This window comes from Erythrolamprus reginae, chromosome 2 (assembly GCF_031021105.1).
Source record: "Erythrolamprus reginae isolate rEryReg1 chromosome 2, rEryReg1.hap1, whole genome shotgun sequence".
NCBI classification, from domain to species: domain Eukaryota; kingdom Metazoa; phylum Chordata; class Lepidosauria; order Squamata; family Dipsadidae; genus Erythrolamprus; species Erythrolamprus reginae.
This window is the reverse complement of record NC_091951.1, coordinates 30,241,011-30,256,203: the sequence shown is the minus strand read 5'-3', so window position 1 is coordinate 30,256,203 and position 15,193 is coordinate 30,241,011. Positions and strand designations below refer to the sequence as shown.

Sequence of the window (15,193 nt, the reverse complement as noted above, 5' to 3'; positions counted from 1 at the left end):
CAAATCCTTCCTTTCTGTCTTGCCAATTTTACGGGGGATTTTGAAAATTTTGCACGGGGCCCAACAAAAAGAGATTGCGTGGTTTGGATTTGGGCCTGAAAGAACTTTGCCTCTGTTCCTTAAGGGGAAAAGGGCAAGGAGGCCACCAAGAGAGAAGGGAAAAGGGGACACCTGGTGGGCTTTTGACCTCTACCACCCCTGTCCCGTGCCAGAATATTTTTTGTAGAAGCCAAAATTCAGATCTTCTGCCTACGCACTCGTACCGTTCAAGGGTCAAGCTTTTGGGCCCTGTCCCAGGGCATTGTTTCTTTCACACCCCATGGTGTGTGTTTTGAGGGGCATATATGTGAAGCCATTCTCCAGTTGTTTCCACACCCCCGCGCACAGATGGCAGGCAGAACAACACAGCAGCTGGTTTGGGTGCTACAACACACACACACACATGGGTGGTGGTGGCTGGCCAGCCTCTTCTGTGTGACACCCTGTTATTGCCTTTCTCCAGATCAGGAGATGGAAAATCAACCTGAGAATCACCCTCTAGGGAACGCAGAGAGGGGGATATTCAGAGAACGCAGAGAGGGGGATAGAAACATAGAAACATAGAAGTCTGACGGCAGAAAAAGACCTCGTGGTCCATCTAGTCTGCCCTTATACTATTTTCTGTATTTTATCTTAGGATGGATATATGTTTATCCCAGGCATGTTTAAATTCAGTTACTGTGGATTTATCTACCACGTCTGCTGGAAGTTTGTTCCAAGGATCTACTACTCTTTCAGTAAAATAATATTTTCTCATGTTGCTTTTGATCTTTCCCCCAACTAACTTCAGATTGTGTCCCCTTGTTCTTGTGTTCACTTTCCTATTAAAAACACTTTCCTCCTGGACCTTATTTAACCCTTTAATATATTTAAATGTTTCGATCATGTCCCCCCTTTTCCTTCTGTCCTCCAGACTATACAGATTGAGTTCATTAAGTCTTTCCTGATACGTTTTATGCTTAAGACCTTCCACCATTCTTGTAGCCTGTCTTTGGACCCGTTCAATTTTGTCAATATCTTTTTGTAGGTGAGGTCTCCAGAACTGAACACAGTATTCCAAATGTGGTCTCACCAGCATTCTATATAGTGGGATCATAATCTCCCTCTTCCTGCTTGTTATACCTCTAGCTATGCAGCCAAGCATCCTACTTGCTTTCCCTACCGCCTGACTGCACTGTTCACCCATTTTGAGACTGTCAGAAATCACTACCCCTAAATCCTTTTCTTTTGAAGTATTTGCCAACACTGAACTGCCAATACAATACTCAGATTGAGGATTCCTTTTCCCCAAGTGCATTATTTTACATTTGGAAACATTCAGAGATCTTCAGAGAATGCCGAGAGGGGGATTTTCAGAGAATGCAGAGAGGGGGATCTTCAGAGAACGCAGAGAGGGCGATCTTCAGAGAACGCAGAGAAGGGGATTTTCAGAGAACGCAGAGAAGGGGATCTTCAGAGAACGCGGAGAGGGGGATCTTCAGAGAATGCGGAGAGGAGGTCTTCAGAGAACGCAGAGAGGGGGATGTATACTGAACGCAGAGAAAGGGATTTCAGAGAACGCAGAGAAGGGAATCTTCAGAGAACGCAGAGAGGGGGATCTTCAGAGAACGCGGAGAGGGGGATCTTCAGAGAATGCGGAGAGGGGGATCTTCAGAGAACGCAGAGAAGGGGATTTTCAGAGAACGCAGAGAAGGGGATCTTCAGAGAACGCGGAGAGGGGGATCTTCAGAGAATGCGGAGAGGAGGATCTTCAGAGAACGCAGAGAGGAGGTCTTGCAGAGAAAGGGATTTCAGAGAACGCAGAGAAGGGAATCTTCAGAGACCGTTGGTCTGGGTTGCTTTGCTTCATTGGCCCAACAGCTGCTCAAAGGCAGAAAGTCCTTTTTTGTAGTTTCAGTGGTTGGCATCTAAGTTAATAGACAGGTGGACACCTTTAACTGTTGTTGTTCACATTGTCGTGAGCTTCATCAACCTTATCATTTGTTTTCTTCCTTTTTCTCCTCCTCCTCTTCCTCTTTTGCCATCTTCTCAACAAGTGGCAGTCGCTGTTTGTTTGTTTATTTAATCAAATTTATAGGACACCATTCTCCAAACAGACTGGGGGCGGCGGACAACAATAAGAAAATACAATAATAAAAATATGATTTTAAAACCCAAGTTTTAACCATTCATACATCATTCATTCAGTGCTACTGCTGGAGCAGAGTAATAACGTTCAACGGCCCATCGTACAGTGGTAGCTCTACCTAAGAGCCGCCCCGAGTATACGGAGAGGGGCGGCATACAAATCAAATAAATGAATGAATGAATGAATGAATAAATAAGTAAGTAAGTAAGTAAGTAAGTAAGTAAGTAAGTAAGTAAGTAAGTAAATAGGTAAATAGGTAAATAGGTAAATAGGTAAATAGGTAAATAGGTAAATAGGTAAATAGGTAAATAAACAAACAAATAAAAATGCTTCTACTTATGAACTTTTCTAGATAAGAACCGGGTGTTCAAGATTTTTTTGCCTCTTCTCAGGAACCATTTTCCACTTACAAACCCGAGCCTCCGAAACTGTAACCGTAAAAGGCAGGGAGAAGCCTTCGTAGGGCCTGTCTAGGAATCTCCTGGGGGGAAATAGGGCCGGAAGAGGCAGGGAGAAACCTCCGTGGGGCCTCTCTAGGAATCTCCTGGGATGAAATAGGGCCGGAAAAGGCGGGGAGAAGCCTCCGTAGGGCCTCTCTAGGAATCTCCTGGAGGGAAATAGGGCCGGAAAAGGCGAGGAGAAGCTCTCCCTGGGGCCTCTCTAGGAATCTCCTGGGAGGAAACAGGGCCGGAAAAGGTGGGGAGAAGCCTCTGTGGGGTCTCTCCAGGAATCTCCTGGGGGGAAACAGGGCCAGAAAAGTCAGGGAGAAGCCTCCATGGGGCCTCTCTAGGAATCTCCTGCGAGGAAACGGCCAGAAAAGGCAGGGAGAAGCCTCCATGGGGCCTCTCTAGGAATCTCCTGGGGGGAAACAGGGCCAGAAAAGGCAGGGAGAAGCCTCCATGGGGCCTCTCTAGGAATCTCCTGGGAGGAAACAGGGCCTCCACCCTCCCTGTGGTTTTCCCAATCGCACACATTATTTGCTTTTACATTGATTCCTATGGGGAAAATTGCTTCTTTTTACAAACGTTTCTACTTAAGAACCTGGTCACGGAACAAATTAAGTTCAAAAGTAGAGGCACCACTCTATATCCACCCATCTCCAGCCCCAGAGCCAGCATTGGGGGACGGTGAACTGGACTAGACCCTGGTTCTAGTCTCCAATTCAGCTCTGGAAGCTTTCTGGAGTTTCTGGAGCAAGGATGGGTTTTTTCCTGGTTCGGACCAGTTCGCCCAAACCAGTAGCGACCCGCTGGTGATGACACAATGATGTCATCAAACAGGATTGGTTGGTGCCAGTCCATGGGCACCGCCATCTTTTTTTTAATATATAAAAAAAAATTATTTATTTTTATTTATTTTCCTTCGGAGCATGCGCAAAAGCCAAGTTCTCTTTTTTTGGCTTTGTTTTTTAATAATAATAATTATTATTATTTCTGGATTTTACATTATTGCGCTTGTGCGTGCACTGCGCACCCAGGAGGCATTGCCAACAGGGCGTGGGAGGGAGCGAACCAGCAGCGAGATAAGTTGGAACCCATTCCTGTTCTGGACCCATTCCTATGTACATTTGCAGATGCCATTTCAGGAAGAGCAGAAGCAGGAGGATAGGTTACTACAGATAGTCTTCAACTTACAACAATTCGTTTAGAATAGAATAGAATAGAATTTTATTGGCCAAGTGTGATTGGACACACAAGGAATTTGTCTTGATGCATATGCTCTCAGCTGTTGTGATTCAGCCTGAGGCTCCTCAGGGACCGGCTGCGTCTCTGCTGGATCCAGGCCCGGAGGAGGAGGACAGTGAACAGGAGGGGGAGGACCAGGCAGACGGGGGAGAGGAAAGTCAGGAAGAGGATGAGGGGGAGCAGCCTGAGAGCCCCGGGGGGGGGGGCCTCTCCCCAGCCAGTAACCTGGCCTCATTGGATGAGGAAGCACAGGCTATAATTGACATGAGACAGCGACGTGCAGCTCAGAGACGGGACCAATTAGAAAGGTATTGGCATCACTGAATTGGCAACAGCTGGGTTTGGGTGTGGTTCTCCTCAGCAGGCAAGCCCTTTAAGCCATGTGGAGCGTTATCAACTGGAAGTTCTGTGACCCTGCTTTGCTTCTCGGCGTCTCTGATCTTGGCTTGTGGCCTAGAAGACTGGAAGACTTGGGGGAGGCGTATGTTTGTTATCTCCAGCGTTGTTTTTGACAGCAAGAATCCTGTTTTACTTCATGGCCTTCGTGAAACATCTTTGAAGTTTCAGTGTGTTCCTGTTTGTAAGGACATTTTCTGTTACCTGTGTTTGCTTTGAATTCTATAAACTGCCTTTGATTTTTACCAGTGTGTCTGGTTTCTCTTTTTGGGTTGGTGTTTGCTTCTGGAGGGACCCAGACAGAACATCAGCGTACATAAAAGAAAAAGATACATTTGTCAAGAATCATGTGGTACGACACTTAATGATTGTCACAGGGGTCAAATAAGCAATGAAGAAGCAATATTAATAAAAATCTTAGGATATAAGCAACAAGTTACAGTCATACAGTCAACGTGGGAGGAAATGGGTAATAGGAATGATGAGAAAAACTAGTAGAATAGAAGTGCAGATTTAGTGGAAAGTCTGACAGTGTTGAGGTAATTAATTGTTTAGTAGAGTGATGGCGTTCGGGAAAAAACTGTTCTTGTGTCTAGTTGTCTTGGTGTGCAGTGCTCTGTAGCGACGTTTTGAGGGTAGGAGTTGAAACAATTTGTGTCCAGGATGTGAGGGGTCAGTAAATATTTTACCCGCCCTCTTTTTGACTCATGTAGTATACGGGTCCTCAATGGAAGGCAGGTTGGCAGCAATTGCTTTTTCCGCAGTTCTGATTATCCTCTGAAGTCTGTGTCGATCCTGTTGGGTTGCAGCACCAAACCAGACAGTTATAGAGGTGCAGATGACAGACTCAATGATTCCTCTGTAGAACTGAATCAGCAGCTCCTTGGGCAGTTTGAGCTTCCTGAGCTGGTGCAGAAAGAACATTCTTTGTTGTGCTTTTTTGATGATGTTTTTGATGTTAGGTGACCATTTTAGGTCTTGAGATATGATAGAACCTAGAAATTTGAAGGTCTCTACTGTTGATACTGTGTTGTCTAGTATTGTGAGAGGTGGAAAGGTTTCTCTTAAAGTCTACCACCATTTCTACGGTTTTGAGTGTGTTCAGTTCTAGATTGTTCTGGTCACACCACAAGGATAGTTGTTCAACTTCCCATCTGTATGCGGATTCATCATTGTCTCGAATGAGTCCGATCACCATAGTGACCATTCAAAGTAACAACAGCACTATCTATCTATCTATCTATCTATCTATCTATCTATCTATCTATCTATCTATCTATCTATCTATCTAGCTATCTATTTATTTGTCCAATACACAATGAGGGTTTTAGTGGGTATATATCTATATACACATAGTAAAATACATGATGAAGGTTATAGAGGAGATACTCATAGTAAAATATATCTAAGAAATAATAGAAGATATAGGAATAGAACATATCAATGAAAGAATAGAAGAAGAGATATAGGAATAGAAGAAAGGTATAGGAGATATAGGAGAGCAATAGGACAGGGGACGGAAGGCACTCTAGTGCACTTGTACTCGCCCCTTATGACTATTTTTCCTAGTTAAGACATTTGCAGCCTCCCCATGATCAAAAGTTTCAGTCGCTTGGCAACCGCTTCATACTTATGACCGTCGCTGTGTCCCAAGGTCACATGATCCCCTTTTGCCGGGATCATGTGACCTTCTGACCAGCAAAGTCCATGGAGAAACCAGATTAATTTAGCAACTGTGTTACTAACTTATCAGCTCCCTCCAGAGATTAGAACTGCCCCCACCCTCCTTGCCTTTCGTAAACTCCTTAAAACCCACCTCTGTCCGCAAGTGTGGGGGAACTGAAACATCTCCCCCTGCCTATGTAGTTTTCTGTGTATGATATGACTGTATGTATGTTTTTTATATACAGTGTTCCCTCGATTTTCGCAGGGGATGCGTTCCGAGACCGCCCGCGAAAGTCGAATTTCCGTGAAGTAGAGATGCAGAAGTAAATACACTATTTTCGGCTATGAACAGTATCACAAGCCATCCCTTAACACTTTAAACCCCTAAATTGCAATTTCCCATTCCCTTAGAAACCATTTAGATTATTACTCACCATGCTTCTTTATTAAAGTTTATTTTAAAAAAAATTATTAAAGGCAGACGAAAGTTTGGCGATGACACATGACGTCATCAGGCAGGAAAAACCGTGGTATAGGGAAAAAACCCGCAAAGTATTTTTTTAATTAATATTTTTGAAAAAACGTGGTATAGACTTTTTGCGAAGTTCGAACCCGCGAAAATCTAGGGAACACTGTATTGGGGTTTCTTGTTTTTTAGACTTTTTAAATGTATTATTGTTATTTTAGAGTCTAACTACTAGATTTGTCATTATATATTGTTTTTATCATTGCTGTAAGCCGCCCCGAGTCTACGGAGAGGGGCGGCATACAAATCTAATAAATAATAATAATAATAATAACTGCAGTGACTCATTTAACAACCGAGACGAAAAGGGTTGTAAAATGGGGCAAAATTCACTTAACAAATGTCTCACTTAAAAATGAAGACAACCTGTAGTTTGTTGCTTATTACCTGGAATGGGGCCAGGAGGAGGAAGAGGAGGGGGAGAGAGAGGAGGAGGAAGGGTTCTTTTTTTTTTGGTAATTTTACATCCATACATACACCACAATATCAACATGTTACACACTTGTGCATTTTTCCAATATATCAAAAACAAATATCCTAAATTTGAATCGTTATAATAAGCAACAAAGCCGGAAGATCATTTAAAATCAGTTTTTTAGGGTACCCTGATAAAGTTGGATCTCTCTACGAAAAAGGAGGAGAGAGAGAATCTCCCACTCCATGTTTACGTTCCTTTTCTAGAGTTAACTCCACAAAGAAAATGCAAGAACAAAGTTGATTGGACATGGTAAAAGTAACTTCCCCTTTGTATAGAATATCAGTTACATATAGTCAAATGTGTTACATATTTGCATCCCATAATATCACGCATGCTCATTAAAATGAAGTCTGACATCAGTCGAGGAGGGTAAATTATAAGAAAAAAAGGTTGTTTGGAGTTCACGAAAGAGATAAACCAGACCTCAATCTATACTAACAAACATTTTTCTTATCTGGAGCTACTCTCCACCCTGATTATCAGTTCAGGAATGTTAAAAGCCAATAAACCTGAACATCTTTTTTAAAAGAGAGAAAAATAAATCAGGTTAAAATACAAAATAACCATGTAAGTTACCAAAATTATGAAATCCAGCTGAAGGCGTGGCATTATTATTATTATTATTATTATTATTATTATTATTATTATTAATTAGATTTGTATGCCGCCCCTTTCCGTAGACTCGGGGCGGCATACAAGTTTAATTTATTTAATTTATTTAATTTTATTCATTTGTCCAATACACAAATACATAGGAAGAAAGATAGACATGTGATAATATAAAAGAGGGTGAAAGTGAACTTAGAGGTGAGGATATATGAAAGGAAGAGAATATATAAGATAGGTGAAAGAAAGGAAAGACAATTGGACAGGGGACGAAAGGCACACCAGTGCACTTATGTACGCCCCTTACTGGCCTCTTAGGAACCTGGAGAGGTCAATCGTGGAGAGTCTGAAGGAAAAGTGTTGGGGGTTAGGGGTTGACACAATTGAGTCCGGTAATGAGTTCCACGCTTCGATAACTCGATTGTTGAAATCATATTTTTTACAGTCAAGTTTGGCGCGGTTCGTATTAAGTTTGAATCTGTTGCGTGCTCTTGTGTTGTTGCGGTTGAAGCTGAAGTAGTCATTGACTGGTAAGACATTGCAGCATATGATCTTGTGGGCAATACTCAGATCGTGTTTTAGGCGCCGTAGTTCTAGGCTTTCTAGGCCCAGGATTGTTAGTCTATTTTCGTAGGATATTCTGTTTCGAGTGGATAAATTAAATCGTGGCATTGCTTTATATGACTGATATCAATGGAGCAGCTTGGCATGGAAAGAGCAATGGCAGAGAATCAGAGTAAACATCTATTTTTGTTTTACTTCCTGAAATAACTAGAAATAGCAGAGATGTCACCCTGGAGGCTAATCTCATGAGCGGCCCCACATGGAAAGAGTTTAGCAACAGAAATGACTAAGAAAGTTTCCCCTTTGCTTCTGCTGTTTTCTCTTCTGATACACTTCTTTGTTTTGCTTGGCTGTGTTTCCGGTCTCCTGATAGTATATCTTGAGCTGAAAAGTTTTACCTCAGGATCAGACTTTCTCGACCTTGGCAACTTTAAGATGGCTTAGACTTCAACCCCCAGTTATATGAGAAGGATGGGAGGCCAAGTAGAAATCATATAGAATGGTGGTTGGCATAGTTCCCTCTAAGCTGAGCAGTAAGCAATCGCTCACTTAAAAATCATCATCAACTCAGAGTTTTCCAAACCTGCCCAGAAGCCGAGAGGGAAAGAGTGAGAGGGAAGGAGAGAGAGAGGAAGAGAGAGAAACAGATAGAAAAAAGAGAGGAAGGAAAAGAGAAAGAAAAAGAATGGGAGTAAGGAAGAGAGAAAGAAAATCAAAATCTAGTTTGAAACTAGCTCAACTATTTAAGTGGCATTTTGATATTGATAGAGTTGCCCTATTATGAGCTCACTGTTATAGACACACAGCACAGTATTTTATTTTGAAATTCTCTGAGGCAAAACAGGGTGGGTTTTTTATTTGTTTATTTGTTTGTTTGTTTGTTTATGTATTTATGTATTTATGTATTTATGTATTTATGTATTTATGTATTTATGTATTTATGTATTTATGTATTTATGTATTTATGTATTTATGTATTTATGTAGTATGTATGTATGTATGTATGTATGTATGTATTTATTTATTTATTTATTTATTTATTTATTTATTTATTATTTCTGTGCTGCCCAGTCCTGAAGGGACTGCCGCTCACACACTATACTTTTCCGCCCACCCCCCCAAAAAATTAGAGGGTACACTGGTGGTTGGCAGTGTTCCCTCCAATTTTTGTTTGGGGTGGGCGGAAAAGTATAGTGTCTGAGCGGCAGTCCCTTCGGGACTTGGCGGCACAAAAATAATAAATAAATAAATAAACAAACAAAACAAACAAACAAACAAACAAAAAAACAAAAAACCCACCCTGTTTTGCCTCAGAGAATTTCAAAATAAAATACTGTACTGTGTGTCTATAACAGTGAGCTCATAATAGGGCAACTCTATCAATATCAAAATGCCACTTAAATAGTTGAGCTAGTTTCAAACTAGATTTTGATTTTCTTTCTCTCTTCCTTACTCCCATTCTTTTTCTTTTTCTTTTCCTTCCTCTCTTTTTTCTATCTGTTTCTCTCTCTTCCTCTCTTCCTCTCTCTCTCCTTCCCTCTCACTCTTTCCCTCTCTGCTTCTGGGCAGGTTTGGAAAACTCTGAGTTGATTATGATTTTTAAGTGCGCCATGGCTCATTGCTCAGCTTAGAGGGAACTATGGTTGTTGGGGAAGGGAAGTTGGCTACAAACAAAGGCAATATGTAAATATCTGAATGATAGGGAGAATAAAGAAGAACTATTTAGCGGGGAGATAGAGTTAGAGAAAATAATAAGAGAAAAAAGTGAGGGTACAAAGGCGGAAGCAAGTAATATATATAAGATGTTAGTGCAGTCAGACGGGGACATGATCTAAGGATTGACTAAATGAAAAGTGTTCGGAAACTTCAGATCGTGCAGAACGCAGCCGCGAGAGCCATTGTGGGGCTTCCAAGATTCGCCCATGTTTCTTCAACACTCCATGGCTTGCATTGGCTGCTGATCAGTTTCCGGTCACAATTCAAAGTGTTGGTCATGACCTTTAAAGCCCTACATGGCATTGGACCAGATTACCTCCAGAACCGCCTGCACGAATCCCAGCGACCGATAAGGTCCCACAGAGTTGGCCTTCTCTGGGTCCCGTCGACTAAACAATGCCGTTTAGCGGGCCCCAGGGGAAGAGCCTTCTCTGTGGCGGCCCCGGCCCTCTGGAACCAACTCCCCCCGGAGATTAGAACTGCCCCCACCCTCCCTGTCTTTCGTAAAACTACTCAAAACTCATTTATACCGCCAGGCATGGGGGAGTTGAGATAGCCCTTCCCCCTAGGCCATTACAAGTTATGCATGGTATGTTTGTGTATATGTTTGGTTTTATAATAGGGGGTTTTAGTTGTTTTTATTATTGGATTGTACATGTTGTTTTATTTTTGTTGTTAGCCGCCCCGAGTCTACGGAGAGGGGCGGCATACAAATCCAATAAATTATTATTATTATTATTAAATGGTGGCAAAATGAGATACAAGTAGAGGCGCTAGAGATGAAAAATATAGTAGAGAATATAAGGAAAACTAAGAATACAAGAGTTAGGGAAATGAGAAGGAAAATATTACGTAAGTGATATTACACACCCATTCAACTTGCATATTTTCAGGAGAACGTCAAAGGTGTCTATTGGCATGGGTGCCAAAATAAAGGAGTGTTCATGCATATGTTTTGGGAATGCCCGGTAGTGCAGAATTTATGGGGAAAAGTGCAAGAGGATATTAATGGGATGTTAAATATAAGATGGACAATTACTAAAGAAATGGCAGTATTAGTTAAAAGCAATGTGATGGGAGAATTCAGAGAAATAAAACAAGCAGCAATAGAAAGCGCTCAGGCCATAATAGTCTTGGGTTGGAAGGATGCAACAAAATGGACAATGCAAAATTGTACATGGTGGACCATATTCAATTTGAGATTATGGATAAAAGGATCAATTCGGTTAATGATGTTTGTTTGTTAGTTTATCTATCTATCTATCTATCTATCTATCTATCTATCATCTATCTATCTATCTATCTATCTATCTATCTATCTATCTATCTATCTATCTATCTATCTATCTATTTATTAGATTTGTATGCCACCCCTCTCCGTAGACTCGGGGCGGCTAACAACAATAATGAACAGCATTGATTTGCGACAACTGATGGGATGATGGGACAAGGTAAGACGATATATGGTGCGTAGAATCTGAGACCAAGCTACAAGGAATAAATTTGAATCACTCTATAAAATGTAAACAGATACCTTGCTCTTGAGTTAAAATGGTTTATACAAGAAACATCCCCGATTTGGTGGTGGGGGTGTGAATGCTTATCTGGTGGTGGGCACTAATCACACAGCACCTGTTTTATGTTGTGTGTGTGTTTATATCTTTTTAAAAAATATATTAAAATATTAAATAAATAAATAAAAGATTTCAACTCCTAGAATTCCCCAGCTGGCATGCTTATAAGTTGAGGACTACCGTCCTATAGTGATTCTCATTTGTGAAAGCTGGAACAGGAGTCCCCAACTCCCGGTCCATGGATCGGCACCAGGCCCAGTATTGGGTTCCTTACCGGTACGGGCCACACTGCACACCGGTAGTAAAATCTGCGATGCACACATAGCTCCAGGTGACCGGTAGGCGTGTGTGTGTGTCGCAGCGGGATTTTGCTTCTGTGCATGTGCAGGAAACAAAATCTCATGAGAGGATATGCGTGAAAGAGAGATTTCGGCCAAATCTCGCATGTCTGCAAGTCCTCTCGCGAGATTTTGCTTCCCGTGTAAGCACTCATCTGTCTGGAACCCACACGACATCTCGGACATCAACACACTCGAAAACATCCAAAGATATTTCACCAGAAGAGCCCTTCACTCCTCCACTCGAAACAGAATATCCTACGAAAATAGACTATCTATCCTGGGTCTTGAAAGATTAGAACTGCGGCGCCTAAAAGACGATTTAAGTATTGCCCACAAGATCATATGCTGCAATGTCCTTCCGGTCAACGACTACTTCAGCTTCAACCGCAACAACACAAGAGCACACAACAGATTCAAACTTAATATTAACCACTCTAAACTTGACTGTAAAAAACATGACTTTAACAATTGAGTTGTCGAAGCGTGAAACTCATTACCGGACTCAATAGTGTCAACCCCTAACCCCCAACATTTCTCCTTTAGACTCTCCATGATTGACCTCTCCAGGTTCCTAAGAGGTCAGTAAGGGGCGTACATAAGTACACTGGTGTGCCTTATGTCCCCTGTCCAATTGTCTTTCCTTTATCTCATATATCATATATATTCTCTCCCTCTCATATACGGTACTTCTCTTCTTTTTTACTTACTATCTTTATATATATTACTTAATGTCTATTCTCTTCCATATGTATTGTATATTGGACAAAGAATAAATAAATAAATAAACTGTGCACGCATCACACCAGTAATGGCGGCAAGTAGGAACCGCCACCTGACCAGACCGTGGCATGTCAGCAACTGGGTGACGCAAACAAGTGAAGCCCCACCCACAGCACACAAAACCACACATTCTCTGGTCCGTGGAAAAATCTCTCCACAGAACCAGCTCTTTCTGCCCAAAAGATTGTGGGCAGGAATAATAGAATAACATAATAATAAAATAATATTTATTTATTTATTTATTAGATTTGTATGCCGCCCCTCTCCGCAGACTCGGGGCGGCTCACAACCTGTGGCTCTGGAGCTACACGTGGCCCTTTCATCCGTCTGCTGGGTCTCCTTGTCACTCAAAATATGTGTTACACCCACCAATGCAGGACACCCACTGGTATGTGATTTATTGAGCTTTTCGACCCATCTTTTTTTTCTGGAGTTCAAAATGTTTTGTCGCATGCGGGAAGAAAAATGTGTTTTCTCTGTAGCAGGTCATAAATGCAACACACTATAGTTTCTTTTATACACAGCATAAAGGTTAAAAAAAAAGATATACGCAGTGTTATTTTCATTTTAGATGTTAAAGGGGTTTTTGTGGCTCCTGGTGTTTTCTTTTCTGTGGGAAATGGGTCTGAATGGCTCTTTGAGTGTTTAAGGTTGCTGACTCCTGTTCTAGTCCAACCATCTGCTTAGACAGAAAATCCTATATGCCATTTTAGATAAAGAGGTGGCCCAATCTCTTTTTAAAAACTTCCAGTGTTGGAGCATTCACAACTTCTAGAGACAGGTTGTTCCACTGGTTTATTGTTTTAACTTTTAGGAAATTCTTCCTAGGTTGTTTCTCTTCTTGATTAGTTTCCATCCATTATTATTATTATTATTATTATTATTATTATTATTATTATTATTATTAATTAGATTTGTATGCCGCCCCTCTCCGAAGACTCCGAAGACATTGCTTCTCACCCTGCCTTCAGGTGCTTTGGAGAATAGCTTGATCCATTCTTCGTAGTGGTAGCCGCTTATATATTGGAACTCTGCTATCACATCAATGACAGAAAGTCCACAGGTGGGTAGAAAATGGTTGACAACCCATCAGATCTGTAAAAGTGTACAGTCCTGGTCACCGCACCTCAAGAAGTATATAATGGAACTGGAAAAGGTGCAAAAAAGGGCAACAAGAATGATCAAGGAAATGGAGCACCTCCCTTATGATACCATGTTGCAACGCCTTGGTGTCTTCAGCCTTGAAAGATGGTGTTTAAGGGGTGACTTGACCGAAGTGTATAAAATCATGCATCACATAGAAAAATTATTTTCTCTATGACACAATACTAGGGCGAGGAGGCACTCCCTAAAGCTCATAGGTAAGAAAGTGAAGACAAATCAAGGGAAATATTTCTTTACCCAGAGGGTCGTTGGTTTATGGAATTCACTTCCAGAAGAGGTCGTGACAGCTGTCAGCCTGGTCGTGACAGCTTCAAGGCAGGATTAGACAGATTCATGGATGCCAAGTGTATCGGTGGTTATTGAAACGGATGTCCAAGTGCCGCCTCTATGTTGGTTGAGGCAGGCAGGATTCCCTTGAGTACCATTTGTTGAAGGTCAAGGGAAAGGGAGGGTTTTGCCTTCTCTTTCTACTCAAGATCCCCAAGGACAATTGGTGGGTCACTGTGTGACACAGAATGCTGGACTCGATGGGCTTTGGCCTGATTCAGCATGGCTCTTCCTATAGTTCTTATGTTCTAAACCAGTGATTTTCAACCTTTTTTGAGCTGCGGCACATTATTCATGTTTTCAAAATTCTGGGGAACACTGAAGGGGGCGGGGGGCTAAAGAAAAGTTTGGACAAAAAAAATATCTCTTCCTCCATTTTACTCTATTTCTCCCTCCCTCTTTCTCTCTCTTCCTTCCTTCCCTTCTTTCTCTCCATCCCTCTTTCTTTCTTCCTCTCTTTTTTGCTCTCTTTCTCTCTCCCTCCTTCCCTCCCTCTATGTCTTTCCCTCTCCCTCCTTCCCCCCTTTCTTTCTCTCTCTCTTGCTTTCTTTCCCTCTCTTTCTCTTGCTTTCTTTCTCTCATTCTCTCTCCCCTCCTTTTTCTCTCTCTCTCTTTCTCTCTCGTTCACCACGCCAGCAACAGAGAGAAAAAGAAAGAGCGAGAGAGAGCCGGAGAGAGAGTGGAGTGCGCAGCAGCCATCAGCCTCCTCGCCCTCCCAGACGTCCCCAGCGCCCGGCCTCGCGCCGCCTCCCGTTAGCCCGGCCGAAAGCCACACAGTCCCGGACTCCCGGATCGCTCGCTTCTCCGGCCAGCGCGGCGCTTTCCTGGGCAGATGGCTTTGCTGACCGGAGAAGCGAGCGATCCGGGAGTCCGGGACTGTGTGGCTTTGCGCCATGAAGAGAAAACGGCCGACTTTTCCCTGCTGCCGTTTTCTCTTCATGGCGCAAAGCCACACAGTCCTGGACTCCCGGATCGCTCGCTTCTCCGGCCAGTGCGGCGCTTTCCTGGGCAGATGGCTTTGTTTGAATCTGTTGCGTGCTCTTGTGTTGTTGCGGTTGAAGCCGAAGTAGTCATTGACTGGTAGGACATTGCAGCATATGATCTTGTGGGCAATGCTCAGGTTGTGTTTTAGACGCCGTAGTTTAAGTCTAAGGAGAAGGGCGGCATTTAAAAGACCCAATAAATAAATAAAATCGAATACTGT

The 15,193-nt window shown here is 42.3% G+C and overlaps 1 protein-coding gene across 1 annotated transcript in view; it reads right to left on the bottom strand.

The window, feature by feature from the left end:
* Positions 1–15,193, bottom strand: part of EGFL8 (EGF like domain multiple 8) — a 45,434-nt gene that overhangs the window by 29,954 nt on the left and 287 nt on the right. The gene's annotated exons all lie outside the window — the stretch shown is intronic.